Source organism: Photinus pyralis, unplaced genomic scaffold (genome assembly GCF_008802855.1).
Source record: "Photinus pyralis isolate 1611_PpyrPB1 unplaced genomic scaffold, Ppyr1.3 Ppyr1.4_LG4, whole genome shotgun sequence".
Taxonomy (NCBI): Eukaryota; Metazoa; Arthropoda; class Insecta; order Coleoptera; family Lampyridae; genus Photinus; species Photinus pyralis.
The window spans coordinates 14,876,510-14,889,874 of record NW_022170511.1 but is presented as its reverse complement, the minus strand read 5'-3'; the positions used below and the strand labels follow the sequence as shown (position 1 = coordinate 14,889,874).

General features: G+C 39.2%; 1 protein-coding gene across 2 annotated transcripts in view; it reads left to right on the top strand.

Annotated features, from left to right (window-relative positions):
* The window catches only part of LOC116169463 (serine/threonine-protein kinase minibrain), a 174,268-nt gene that overhangs the window by 58,443 nt on the left and 102,460 nt on the right, over positions 1 to 13,365 (top strand). The window lies entirely within an intron of this gene.

Here is a 13,365-nt window from a genome sequence, read left to right as displayed (position 1 = left end):
TAAGCTATTTATATTTCAAGACAAATGAACTTGTGCGTCATCGGCCGTAAAAGTTAAATTTAGAACGTTTATCATTTAAGTTATTGTAGGCGAACCATTCACAAAAAGCTTTGGTACTCACGTGCAGAATACATCGAACGCGATCTTTGCACAGACACGGATATGGTGTCAGGGGGGTAAACTTAAATAAATACAGTAAGAGTATTAGACCAATATCAATTATTAAGCATCCTTCTGTGCTGCATTGTTATATTTTAAATGTTTACACATTTTTACTACCCGCAGTGGGGTAAAAAATCACCCCCTACTTTTTTGACGTTCTGAAGCACCAGAAATTAGAATCAAACAAAATCTCGATGATGTTGATCTGTAGGTACTCTCATTTCCGGCTAAACGGTTGAACCGATTGGAACCAAATTTGATACACATTTTTTTAGAAAGAAAAGCAAGAGCCGAACCGCGCATGCGCAATGTATCAACAAAAAATGTGAATTTTTGACGTTTTTGCATATGGCTAAACTATTGCATCGTGCGGGTGATATCTGTGCTAGTCGCAGAACATTTTTCGTCCCTATATAGATTAAAGTAAATGTAAGTAAGTTATAATCGAAATATGTAGATATTAGACTAGTCTTAATTAGAGTATTCATCCACAATTAATTTTCTATTCCTTTTACCTAAGAAATAGCGATTCCCTTCGAGAGTTAATTGATGTATTACTAATGCAATCATCTTAAGAATAATGAAGGATTGCACTTTTTGCACAATAAGTTGAAGTTATTAACTAAATTTATAAGGGGATAACTTAATATATTTAATAAAAAGAGTTGTAAAAGGAGCGAAATTGATTGAACCATTAAGTACGTGTATAGGAGAGAGGAGAGAAGCTAAAAATTAGAGTGTAAATATATTATAATTTTGCAAATCAAATTAATTTCTACACAATAAATTAGAAGTAGCCTCCAACGTAAACCACGGGATTGTTTAAAGTTTTAATCGAATACTAAAGACAAGGATGTGGAGCAGTTTTACGTGCACCAATTCGCACCGTTATATTTTCGTGTTGCGGCGCTACAAAGCATTTAATTGTACACTCTATTGCCAACTCCTGGAAGATAAACAAATATATCCGGAAGTTAAGGTTTCTGGTAATGGAACGCCCGATTGAGTGCATTTATATAACAGTATGCTCATTATGTCTGGTAGATTTCATGACGGAAAAGGGGTGCTTCGTTACAGTGTAGCGGAAGTAACAATACTACTGGAACCTGGTTTTTTCTTGTTGGGGCTGGAGGCGGTCTTCTGGAAGATGGTTGCGCGTAGTGTCACCAGATGTACACCGAAAAGGCCCTCAGAGGAGTACGCCACGAAAGAAACACTTGAAAAGTGTTGCAGCTCATGTAAGAAAATATAGGTACAAGTGGTAACGTCAAAATCTTATTTGTAAACATCCTGTATTAAGTGTTGTAAAATTCCTCCGTTAGATGTCCCCATCCTGTGAAATTAAATCCTTTCTCATTTCCCCACTTGTTTTGTGCCGCTCCTGGTCCCTATAAATGTAGGATTTCGTAATTCAAAAGGACACGTTTCCCAGACTCTCCTTGCGACTTTCCCAGATTAATCACCGACCAAAACCGTGCGCCGATGGCGAACAAAGACGACGGACGAAGTGATGGCAGGAAGTCCGAGGCGAGCAAGAAGCTCCGGTGTTGCGATGCTTAAAATGTCGTGAACTAGGCCACAAGGCTTCCGAGTGCCGTAATAAAGATGACAACGTCTGTCGACGAGTTTCCACGCCAGCAAGCGCTTTCACACGACATAATTGAGATTGGTGCTTGAACAGTGGCGCGACAACGCATTGTGCGTTTGTTTTCTCTCGCAAAGCGATGTGTCGCTTGAACTTCTGCATCAACGGTTGGGCCACGCGAACGCGGAGGACATCACAGACGCACGACCGCATCAGGGGTCTGCGACTCTTCGCCGGGTCTCGCGAAATCCGATGCGACGGTTGCCTGCAGGTGAAGACGTCGCGGATTCCATTTCCGAAATAAATTAATCAAATAAATAAATAAACACTGGGCCTAGGCGAAACGAGTTTTGCGTTACTTAAAGGCTCGGTCTATGGCTAAGATCAAAGTGCAGTGTAGTACCATGGACATGGGGCTGTAGGGCCAATATAAGTGTATGTTGACGCGGACTAGGGGAGCTACGTCGTCGGCAAGAGATCGTTCACAGGATACATTTTCCTGGTGAATGGAGCCCCGGTGTTCTGAGAGACAATGAAGCGGCGAACGGTGGCCCTGTTAACCACGGAGGCCGATTACATGGCGGTTTCGGAGTGTGCGAAACAAGCCGTCTACCTCCAGCGTTTCGTGCGAGAGCTGGGATTTGGTACCTCGATGAGACCCGGTGTTTCATTGGCGGAGTAAGCATATGTCGATTCGTCATCCCTACATTCAGGAGGTACTCCACGACAAGGAGATCAGCGCGCGCTAAATCCCAACGGAGGAACAGGTCGCTGATTTCCTAACCAAGGAATTATCGAAACCGAAGCACCTGAGGTGTATTACGTCTTCAGGGCTTGAAACGTATAGTTGCGACAGTGGTGAGTGACCCTCGTCCCGAGGGGAACTGAATTTAGCGTTTAGTTGCTCCATGTGTTGAAAACGAGTCGTTGCTTATTGCATGATAACCATAATCACTTTTCTTTGCGTGTCTCCCTTTTACGGATGTTTTGTGTTTAGATTTTTCTAACGGTTTTTGTTTCAATAAAGTTATTTTTGACTTCACCCCCACCTCAACAAAAACGACATTGCGGATGAGATAAACTCGCCTAGAAAACTTCTGCATATCACAATCGCCCCAAGGTTTCTCAAATCCTCGACAGCCTGTCTTAGATTGATTTCACAGGCGGTTAAAGAGTCCATAGGCAGAAGTCCAGACTTGATTGGTCTGGACACTAAAAGATCTTGATTTCAATCGAGAATCACAGGATTGGAAGTCACTTGCACCCAAGAATCATAAAAGTCGATCAGCAAAAAGGTATACTTTGAACACTCTCTGTAGTCACAGAATAACTGAAATCGATGGAAATTTAATTCAAAAATATAACAAAAGGTTTCCAAGCGTTACAAATAGAGCTGAAATATGTCGCAAATGAAAATTTAAATTAAAAAGTAATCTACAAAAAGGCATCAACAATTATAATACGGACGTATTGATAACGAAGATGCATTCAAACCGTAAGCTCATGGAGTAACGACGAAATTAAGACCTTTGAACTAAGGGGGTCGGAATCTTTCCGAGCTCAGAAGGGCGCTTTCTGCCAATAATCTGCAATCAAATAAAACACATAACTAAAGAGAGTGAGTGATAGTGCGGCATATAAATGCGAGGCAAATTAACGTTTTGCACTCGGGACACGAAAAATCATTCAATGGAAAGCAACAGTTCAATTTACGTTAAATAAAGATAGCAAAAACAAAATATCGATGTAGACAGTAATATTCGTACGTTGATGTAGAAAACAAGAAGTAAACTACACGGCGAACAAAACTAAAGGCATTATTCAAAGTCAGGCATGTTGCGCAATCGTTAGTACATGCCGCAAAACGGCTTACCTTGTAGAAATATCCCCAAAACGCGTTTCGATAAAGTAAAAATGTCAGCAAGTAAAGAACGATTCAAGTGTTATAGTCGGCGGTGATAAGACGTATATCGTGAACGAACCTTAGCAGGTACATTTGTCAGATGGGTCGGTCTGTATTTTGTTCACATTGCCAACTATGACGCCGATTTTTTTCAATCGCTTATAACATCCACCAACAAATTGCGTACATGACCGAAATTTGTCACAGTAAGTACTGCATACGCAGAAATTAAGGAACATTAAGAGAAAGGGGTAAATAGAGAAAGGTAAAGTCACTAAATATAGAAGGTACCGCAATCCATTGGGCTCGTGTGTTAGAGAGAGAACGCATGATAAAAATGGCGGAAGTTACCAGATTCTAGTAACTTTAATGTTAGGGATTGTTCCACCTGTTTGGAGATACCTGTATATATTTTTATAAAACATTACAGTACTATGAAGTTAGGTTATAAAAAATTACAGCTATTCAGATTTTATTTGTCAATTTTTTTATGTTGGCAGCAAATTTGCCCAAAAATGGCGGATGATTGCGGTACTTTCTATATCTAGTGACTTTAGAGAAAGGTACATTCGGGTGACCTCTAGCGAAGAATAAGAATAACTAACTACAACGAACTTGCACGAGAAATATACAGATGGCGTAACGGTAATCAAAATGTTGAATTTAAATTGAAAGTGTGGAAGAGCAGATGTGTGGTCATGTACCCCATCTGAACTGCGCCCCATTGGATTGTGTCAAAATTATGTCTTTTCTTTTCCTTCTATTATGTTTTATACAGGGTGTCCCTAAAAGGTCTGTACAACGCGCTACCAGGTGTTCTTGGTATCAAAATAGGACTATTTAACCCAACTTACCTCTATCCAAAAGTGCTTCGGTAGGCATGATGAATGGCATGCACCATACATGCCATTGTTCCTCAAAAACCATAAGTGCAAGCAAGAAGTAGGCTATGAAACCGTAGTGCAAGCAAGTAATGTAGAATAAACGAACACAACAGAGTAAGTCAATGTAATGTATTAATTTAAACGTACTAAATGTTCAAAGTGACAACCATTTTCACGCATACAAAGCACTATACGGCGTAATAAATTAAACTGTGCCCTTTGCAACATTGGTACGTTATTTTTTAAGTTTTAAGTCTTCAAGCAAAACGTAAATTGTTAAAGTTTAAGAAACAACAAACAAACGTTACGCCACTCTAAGGTTTAACAGCCATCTTCTGATTTTTTGAGGAACAATCGCATGTATGGTGCATGCCATTCATCATGCCTAAATTTATTTTTTTTCGTAAACCATCACAGATAGCGATATTCATCAAGAGACAAAAAATGCTTGCAAGTAAACTGTCTATCAGTGTCTAAAACTTCAGAACTGTCAAAATAGTAGTTAAACAGTTTTAGACCTCTTCAGATGTGGATGGTCAGTATTTTACCACCTACATAGCAACTACAATCAAAACGATGATATCACAAAGACCCTTTTTACATTAGACATTCACATCCCAACTTTCATTTTAATCGGCAAAACCATTTTCCGATAAAATAAAAATAACGATTTGTTTTTTGAATCTTTGGCGGTAGATAGCGCCTTAACGAAGCACTTTTGGATAGAGGTAAGTAGGGTTAAATCGTCCTATTTTGATACCAAGAACCCCTGGTAGCGCGTTGTACAGACCTTTTAGGGACACCCTGTATATATTTTATACACTATCCAATAAAAGACAATTTATTATTATTATTATTATTATTATTATGGTCGGTGTTTCTTGTGAGAACTCAGGTCTAGCCTGGTTCACTAATCGCACGGATTAAAATCAAGTAACGATTAGTGTCTGTGTCTGGTGAAGTTATGTAGGGTTCTAAAGAAAAATAAAAAATAAAAATAAAATAAATATTCACACACTCACATTGGAAATCTAGGGATAGTATGTAATTCATACTTACCAACATAGCTATTAATGGCCACAATAGTCAACGCTATCAGGAAAGAAGAAAACAAAACAAAAATATCATTTATAATAATTCCTGTAATTTTATTAAATAGAGTTTATTGTGTAAGTGTTTCTTTGGCTTTGCGTTTGGGTTGAATACGAGTGGGTTGTGATAACGTGGTGTGCTTCTGTGAAGAAGGAGTTTTGTGTTTTTTAACTGTGCTAGGACGTGTAACTTTAGTCGGTGGACCTGTCTTTGTGGTGCATTTATTTATTTATATTATTATTATTATTATTATTTAAAAAAACCTCACATTCGTCCCTATTGTTTATTTAGAAAAAAAAATGTGTGTTTTGGTCCTCATGGAAGAGCTTTCTCGTTTTTAGCAGTACTTGACGGAAGTGACTATAGATTTGATGAAATATAGGAGTATTTCCTCAGAAATTTTTGCACAGACTTGAAGGGATATCACAAAGAAGATGGAAAGTTGGTTTGCATGTATGGGCATTGACGAGATGGGAGTATTTCAGGATCTTTTTGTACCCATCAAATAAAGTAACAACAAACTTGAAGAGCGGTAAAAACGTAATTGCCGTTGAAAACCTCTTCAGGGCAGTCTAGCAACCACGTGCAGGATTGGTGCATTCCTTATATGAGGTGAAAGGTAATATAGTAACGTAAGCAAAAAGTTGCAAAATTATTCAACATCAACATCATAACTCAGAACTCGTACCAGATATTTGAAAATTGACATAATTTAATCGACCACCCAATGCTTTTACACTAACCTCGATCAATTCGATTTATATCGCAGCAATTCCACTTTCTATAAGGGTACGATAATCCCCTTAAAAATTAACTTTCACCTATTACTTCTTTCCGCATGCAGACAATGGTGTAAAAGTTGCGTTCTCTCACACTTCCTAAAGCTCTTAAAAGCGATCGATTTTATTACGCCGAACGGTTTGGAAAGGTGTTTATTAATTAACGAAAATTGGAAGGCGATATCAAGAGGCTAAACGATTCTTAATTTACTTTTTTCTACGCGAACTTAATGGCACTTAATCAATTACGACGACAATTATGACACGTTATCTATCTTCGAGATGACAGAATCAAGTTTGTCTCGATTTCTAACAACTTAACAAACCTCCAAGTACGAAATTGATATTAATAGGATAATAACACAAATCTATTAATAACTTCCCACATTATATTTAAATAAATTAATCAACATTAACTGACCCGATCCAAGTTTAAACGCGGCGAATTAATTAAAGATGGGCGACACCCGAAGAAAATCAACTTAATCAGTTCTTCGCGTGGGTTAATCTTAAGGCATCCACTCGGTGCGAACGAACATCTGTTTAATATTTTGCCAGTTATTTATTTATACGTTTCCCGTCTATTTCGCTTTGCGTAGGTTACGTTTACCCACTCACGTCTCGCTAGCCACGGCTCCTACGATAATCGCATGGAAATTCGCATAGGTTACAAACGTGATTGCCCCCAGAAAAAGAAAGTAGCGCTAAGGATCAAATAATCAAGCCCGGAGCTTTGGAATTCTATCAAATCGGGCAATTGCTCTATTTTTATTTTCGAGTCGCTCCACTTACATACGTAACGAGCGTTCCTTTGCTAAAATTATATCAAGAAGAAAGAAGAGCGGAGTTATGGGCAAAAAGGAAATTTTGTTCGCCTAAGATTTCTCATTAGTAGCTGAAATTATGTTTATCTTACATTAGGTCAGTTTCAATACATTAAAGGCATCGCAGGGTAGTCTTTCACCTTACCACCCAACTTTATAGAGTTCACATTGGAAAAAATGTATTACTTGTAAAAAATTTAATCTCAGGGTTGTTTTCGCTAATTCGAATCACCACGTTCGTGCGCCAAAATGTATCGAGTTAAATTTGATCTTTAAATAATCTTAAATTTTCGCACAATATGGCGACGGGTAGCTCAATATTACGAATCTTTAGCACAAATTCCAATATTTTTCCAATTTCCAATAGACCTTTTCTGTATACTCGTGGCGCTATTGCTCGAGTGCACTTGATTGGAGATAATAAATTTCAAGAAATTCGCATGTATTGAAAAAATCATTGTCATCATAATATCAAAAAACCAATGTTAAATATTACTTCAAATTTCAGTACTAAAGTTGTAGAGTTGTAGAGTCATTGAATGCGACCAATTTCTAGTTACTTTTGCATTTCTGTGTTTGCCGATTTAACTTGTCTTCTTGTCGTTAGGAGACATTTAGTTTGTTTTGCTTTTTTATGTTAACGTTAACCATTAAATTATCTGATATGATCATGTACCAAATACTGCTCTACTACTATTCGTCAGAGATCATTATCCGTAGCTTTGGCTTGGGTAAAAATTTTGAATCTTGTGCGTCTTCCAGCAACCAGCAACAGAATCGGTTGTGTTAAATTCCCGAATTTTGGTGTTTGATATATTTTCCAATGGTCGAATTGATTTAATACGTAGCGGAAGCATCTTTAATCAATCGATTACCCGTTGTGCAATTTGTTTTTGGACTTTCGGCTACAATTTTTTCCGAAATGGACTTTTAATACGGAAAACTCAAGCATTCCAAATCGTAACTGTTTTCGTGTGCACGAATTGAGGTTACCGATGTTTTTTGTTCTATTGTAAGGGAACAAATACAGACCATACAGTAAATTTTGGAGTCATTTGGGACGTATCCAGTTCTTTTCTGTTGTGTACTCTCTGAATGATTGTGGGTTATAACGTAGTCGTAATTAGGTTACTTTTTAGAGTCTTTGCAAGGGGGTTAATATTCAGCTGAATCCGGGGAAATTATCGACCTAAGATGAGTGTGCTGTAAAACATCATTAAGATCTTAAGGGCAGCCAAGCGTACATCGTGAGAATAATATACCTGGAGCACAAGCGTTGTTACCTCCGTAGGAGTTAATTTTGGTTACACCAGGAACCTGTGGAATTGCCGACACAATTTATCGTTAGCGGTGACGTACCTTCAATCCTTTTTCTTTCTTTTTTTTGTTGTTAAGATCTAAATTTTATTTGTTTATTTGACCCACATATGTAAGTGGAAATTTTTACGTGTAATTAGTATGCTTGATCTTTAGGACTGTTTAATTATCAATTACGAATTACTCTAGAGAAGTAATCACTTGCAAGGTAAAGAGCTCGTTACTACGATTAACTTCAACACCTCAAGCTACCGATTATAGTACCTCATTTCAATTTTAATTTCTAGTAATTATACTTGTCGTTGCTTAGCGGTACGAGCTTCAGGGGTTGTTGGTGGGTTAATTTTTGTGTTAATAGTTCATGGGAAGATTTCTTTTTTTTGTATTTTCATACTCGTTAGTTAATAAACAATAATTTTCCATGTGGGTCAATTGTTGACTCTTTTTATACTGAAGCTACCTTTCCTAATTCCGGTAGCTGCAGATAAAATTGTTAGCGGCATTAGGTGGCGCCCGAAAGACTTTCGGAGCAGTATTAGTTGCGGAGATGTTTTTATAATAATTTGTGGTCAGAGTTTTTAATTTACTTACCTACTACCCTGAGTAAGAGCATATCTCTCTACGCTGTTAACTATTTGGCTAACGGGGCTAGCTGGCCGATCAGCGCCGTGTGTTGATTTCAAAATGGACATGGTATTTTATAGTGTCCTGCATTCTAAGCTTGCGCATTATGTCACCACCTTTTGTTGAGCACTTTTGCCAACGGTGAACAAGAGCCTGCATGCTGCACCGGTAAAAATCAGAACCGGCCGATGCTAACCACTTCTTTACAGGAGTGACAACAGCATTCGACTCTTGGAAATGTTTGCCGCGTAATCCATCTTTCAGGGGCCCAAAGATATGGAAGTCCGACGCGCTAAATCGGGGCTATGTACGGTGGATGTGGCAACAATGAGTTCCGTGGTCGCAATACAGGTGCGGGGTCTGGCGTTATCACGTTGCGGGTCTTCTTCTCTGACCTTACCCTGGAATACGAGCTTTCAGCTTAGTCAATGTCGTCGTGTAGCGTGCTGAATTGACAGTTGCTCCAGGCTCTAGGACATCCAAAAGCACTGCACCATGGCTATCCCAGAAGACTGTGCACATCACTTTGCATGTCGCCGTTCCATGGACCGTTTTTTCGATTCCGGTTCGTAGTGGTGACACCACGTCTCATCTTCGGTGATGATGCTGTGCAGAAAATTGATACCACCTTCTTCATAGTGGTCCGGCAGGTCCCGACAAACTTGCATTAGAAGTTTTTTTTTGTTCTGTAAGCATCTGCGGGACTGCGGTAATGAAGATTCTCCAACATTGTTTCCAAGGTATTACAGCCAACTTTCAGTTTGGCACACAATTCTCTGGTCGTAATCAATCCGCCATTCAGCACGGCTCCTCATTGTTCGGGGTCAGCCGGAACGTGATTTGTCATGCACACTCTCTTCAGCACTTTTGAAATGTTGATACATTGCTCACGTTCATTGTATCGTTTCCACCACTTTCAGAAGGCGCCAGTGGATTTCAATTGGCTCAACTTCCGCAGTGAGGAATTCAATCACGCATCTCTATTTGATACGTGCCTCCATATCAGCCTCCATTTTCGAACACTCCTCTACTGCTGCCATCTACCCACGAACTTATAAATTAAGATGGACTGCTAATGCTGAATTGACAAATGTCACCTACATGGGGGCAGCCATAATGTGCACTCACTTGGCGCGAAATTCAAATCAACTAATAAACAAGCATTAACCTCACGTTTTCTAAATTAAATTAAATTACTGTGAGACATGTCATTTTCCAAGGCTGCAATGGCCTCAAAACTTGCGCACTAGGAAAATTCCCCTAGAAAATAACTAAAACGTGCACATCATGGCCGCGCCCATGCTAGGGCCATTTTTACCTCTATGCAACTGTTTGATCAGCAGTCCATCTTAATTTATAAGTTCGTGCATCTACCTCAACAACGGAATCACATGCAAAAGCAATAGGAAGGATCAGACTGCTACACAAATGACATCTGGCAGAGTCATCCCAAATCAATACCCAAACATTATTATCGAAGTTCTCGTATGAGATTGTGGCAGATCAGTATTCTACTAACCAGTTTTGACTCCAATATTACCCAGATCTTGTCCAAACCTAGTACATGCCCTTTGTCGGCACTTACTTCGACGTCAGTAACATCTTGTCGGAGGCTACCACATTCCCATTGTCGGCACCCACTTCTGACGCCCCCAGTCATATAAATACCCCATTTTAGTGCATTTCGCTAAATACGCTAAAATAGTATTCCATTTCTGAGGCACGAAACTTTATACCGCATGATAAAATTCGCAGGGGAAGGTAACTTTTGGGCTTCCAAAGTCGAGATCTTTCCGACGACACCAGTTGGAAAACAATCGGACCAAAACTATAAAAGATAGGAAAAGACTGAAAAATCACCACGTTCGTGTTTCTACAAGCGTTCTTCTACGGGCCCCCATTTGCTTCCAGCCAGCCGGCCGGCCAAAATAAGATTAAAAGCTACCTTTTTACAAATAAATTTGCAAAAATGCCCTAAAAATTGAATGCAGTAGCGGAACGACCTACTAATTTGAATACAATAAAATGATACCCGAAGAATTAAGGTATTCTGACGGTAAGCGTCAATGTCATTAATAAAATCGGTGCAGTCGATCGCTGCCATTGGGGACGAATAAAATTTAAAACCACCTCGCACTAGTTTGTCAACGTGAACGCTCTCGTGGCGTAACACGCAATTCCCCACGGATTACCACCCCGCGCAAACTTACGAGTGATTGACTTAAACATTTTCGAATGCGAATATGTTCCACCAATAAATTAACTTCTTCTCAACCAATGAAATCCCTAGACATCCAAATTGAGAGATCTATTAAATCCACTGTAACGTGTACCGTTTATTTATTTAATTACACAAAATTATAATATACTTAAAATTTACAACATAGGCAACATGTGATGCATCAGTTTCCGTGGTAAGCGTTGGCGGAGACACTTCCTCGGGTTACAGTGTTACAGCTGTTTTAGCCGAAACGGAAACAGCTGTCGCTTGAATAAAATCTCTCTCGTGTTTTATGTGTTCCCCCTGGTCTTGGTGGTGATGTTAAGTGCGACGAAGGTTGGTCGTAAGCTCGTCGCGATTAATTGGCAATTCAATCGATTATTTAAAACGCGGTACAGGCAGGGGTTACGTGGCGTTATACCGACCCCGAGCTACGAGCATGAAATTGATAAAAACGGTTAGAGGGTGCCTTAATTGAGCGTTTTCAACAAAAAAATTTGCGGAAGAAGTCCTCGAAGAAGTCCGAATTTTTAAAGAAAGTCGGTTCATTACGTTGAAATGTAGGGTTATGTTACTTCATATCCTAATTATTTTTATGTTGATTAGTGTCCCGAGTGGTTTACTTCAAGTTCTTAAGAGGTTATGTTAACATTTTTCGACGTTGTTTTACAGATATACCTATTGTTAAAAATATTAGAAAATGATGGAAAACCATGCATGTATATTAGTTGTGTAATCTTAGTAGTGGATGACTAAGTGAAACAACTTAAGAAGCAAAACATTCCAAACGGCGAATATTATCCATCGAAAGGTACAGGATTTCCCGCTGCCTGTAAGTAAAGAGTGACCTTGTTTGTGGTGCCAGGTCGAGTCCGGTAATTCCCCTGCGGCGTAACTAATGAGCGACGTTGTTTGTGTTGGTTTTTTGGTAAAAATATTCAAGTTTAATTTTATGCAGCTGTCCCAAAATACACAAAGAATTTACACTTGCTTTCCAAATAAGGTCTGTTCAGATTTTTGTACACGCGGACTGTGCAGAAATGATTATTTAAAATGCTACAGAAGAAGTAGTACCTTGAAACAATCTCCCTATGCAGGGGAGAACGCTTGACAGTCGTTTTCCGGCAGGTTCACCCACCTACCTGCTACTCGGCAAATCGGACGATGTTGTTGCGTTGAATAAGGGCATACTAATCGCACTAATTAGGGATGATTTTCTTTTAGTCTTTTCATTCGTTTTTGTCCACTAACCATGTATTTTTCAGAGGAGCATTTAGGTACAGAGCGTAAACGCTATAGAGAATTGGTGTCCTTAACTGAAATTAGACAGAACGTAACAGAAACTACTTACAAATACAGAGCACGTTACTCAAAAAGCGATTTTAATAATGTATAGAGAACTGTAATTAAGCATTAATTAGCCTTTGCTGTCCACCTGCCGATTTCGCACCAGGTCCGTGCCACTTCCATTCTTCGACTTTATTAAGTTCGGCTTAACTTTAAAGAGCCGTTTGTGACGCGACGGCGAGCGTAGGAAGGTACACGAAAACCGCTCGTTTGGAAATTGAATAAATCTAAATTAGCGGTTTAAAGATCCAGTTCCTTCCTCTTCGCTTGTAGAGAGTAATTTTTGTAAGTAGCGTCTGAGAAACAATTCCGCTTCCTGTTTACCGCACCGCTATTGGAGCGACCGAGATGGAAAGAAGTAATTGTTCGAGTGGAGGAGCGTGGCGGTTACCTAATGTCGCATTGTTAGGTTAGATTAGAGGATGGTCCCAGATTTGCTCGGTTACACGTCGCCACTGATATTCTGCTAAATTTCTATTTGGAAATGCGAGGCCGGAGAGATTCTCATATGAAAGTATATACTTTGTGGCGTTTTACTAATTTGCATTCGCGTGCATCTTATTTCCACAATTAGCTTCTAGTTTGGCCCTAATGGACATAAATTAATTACATGATTTGCACTTAAGC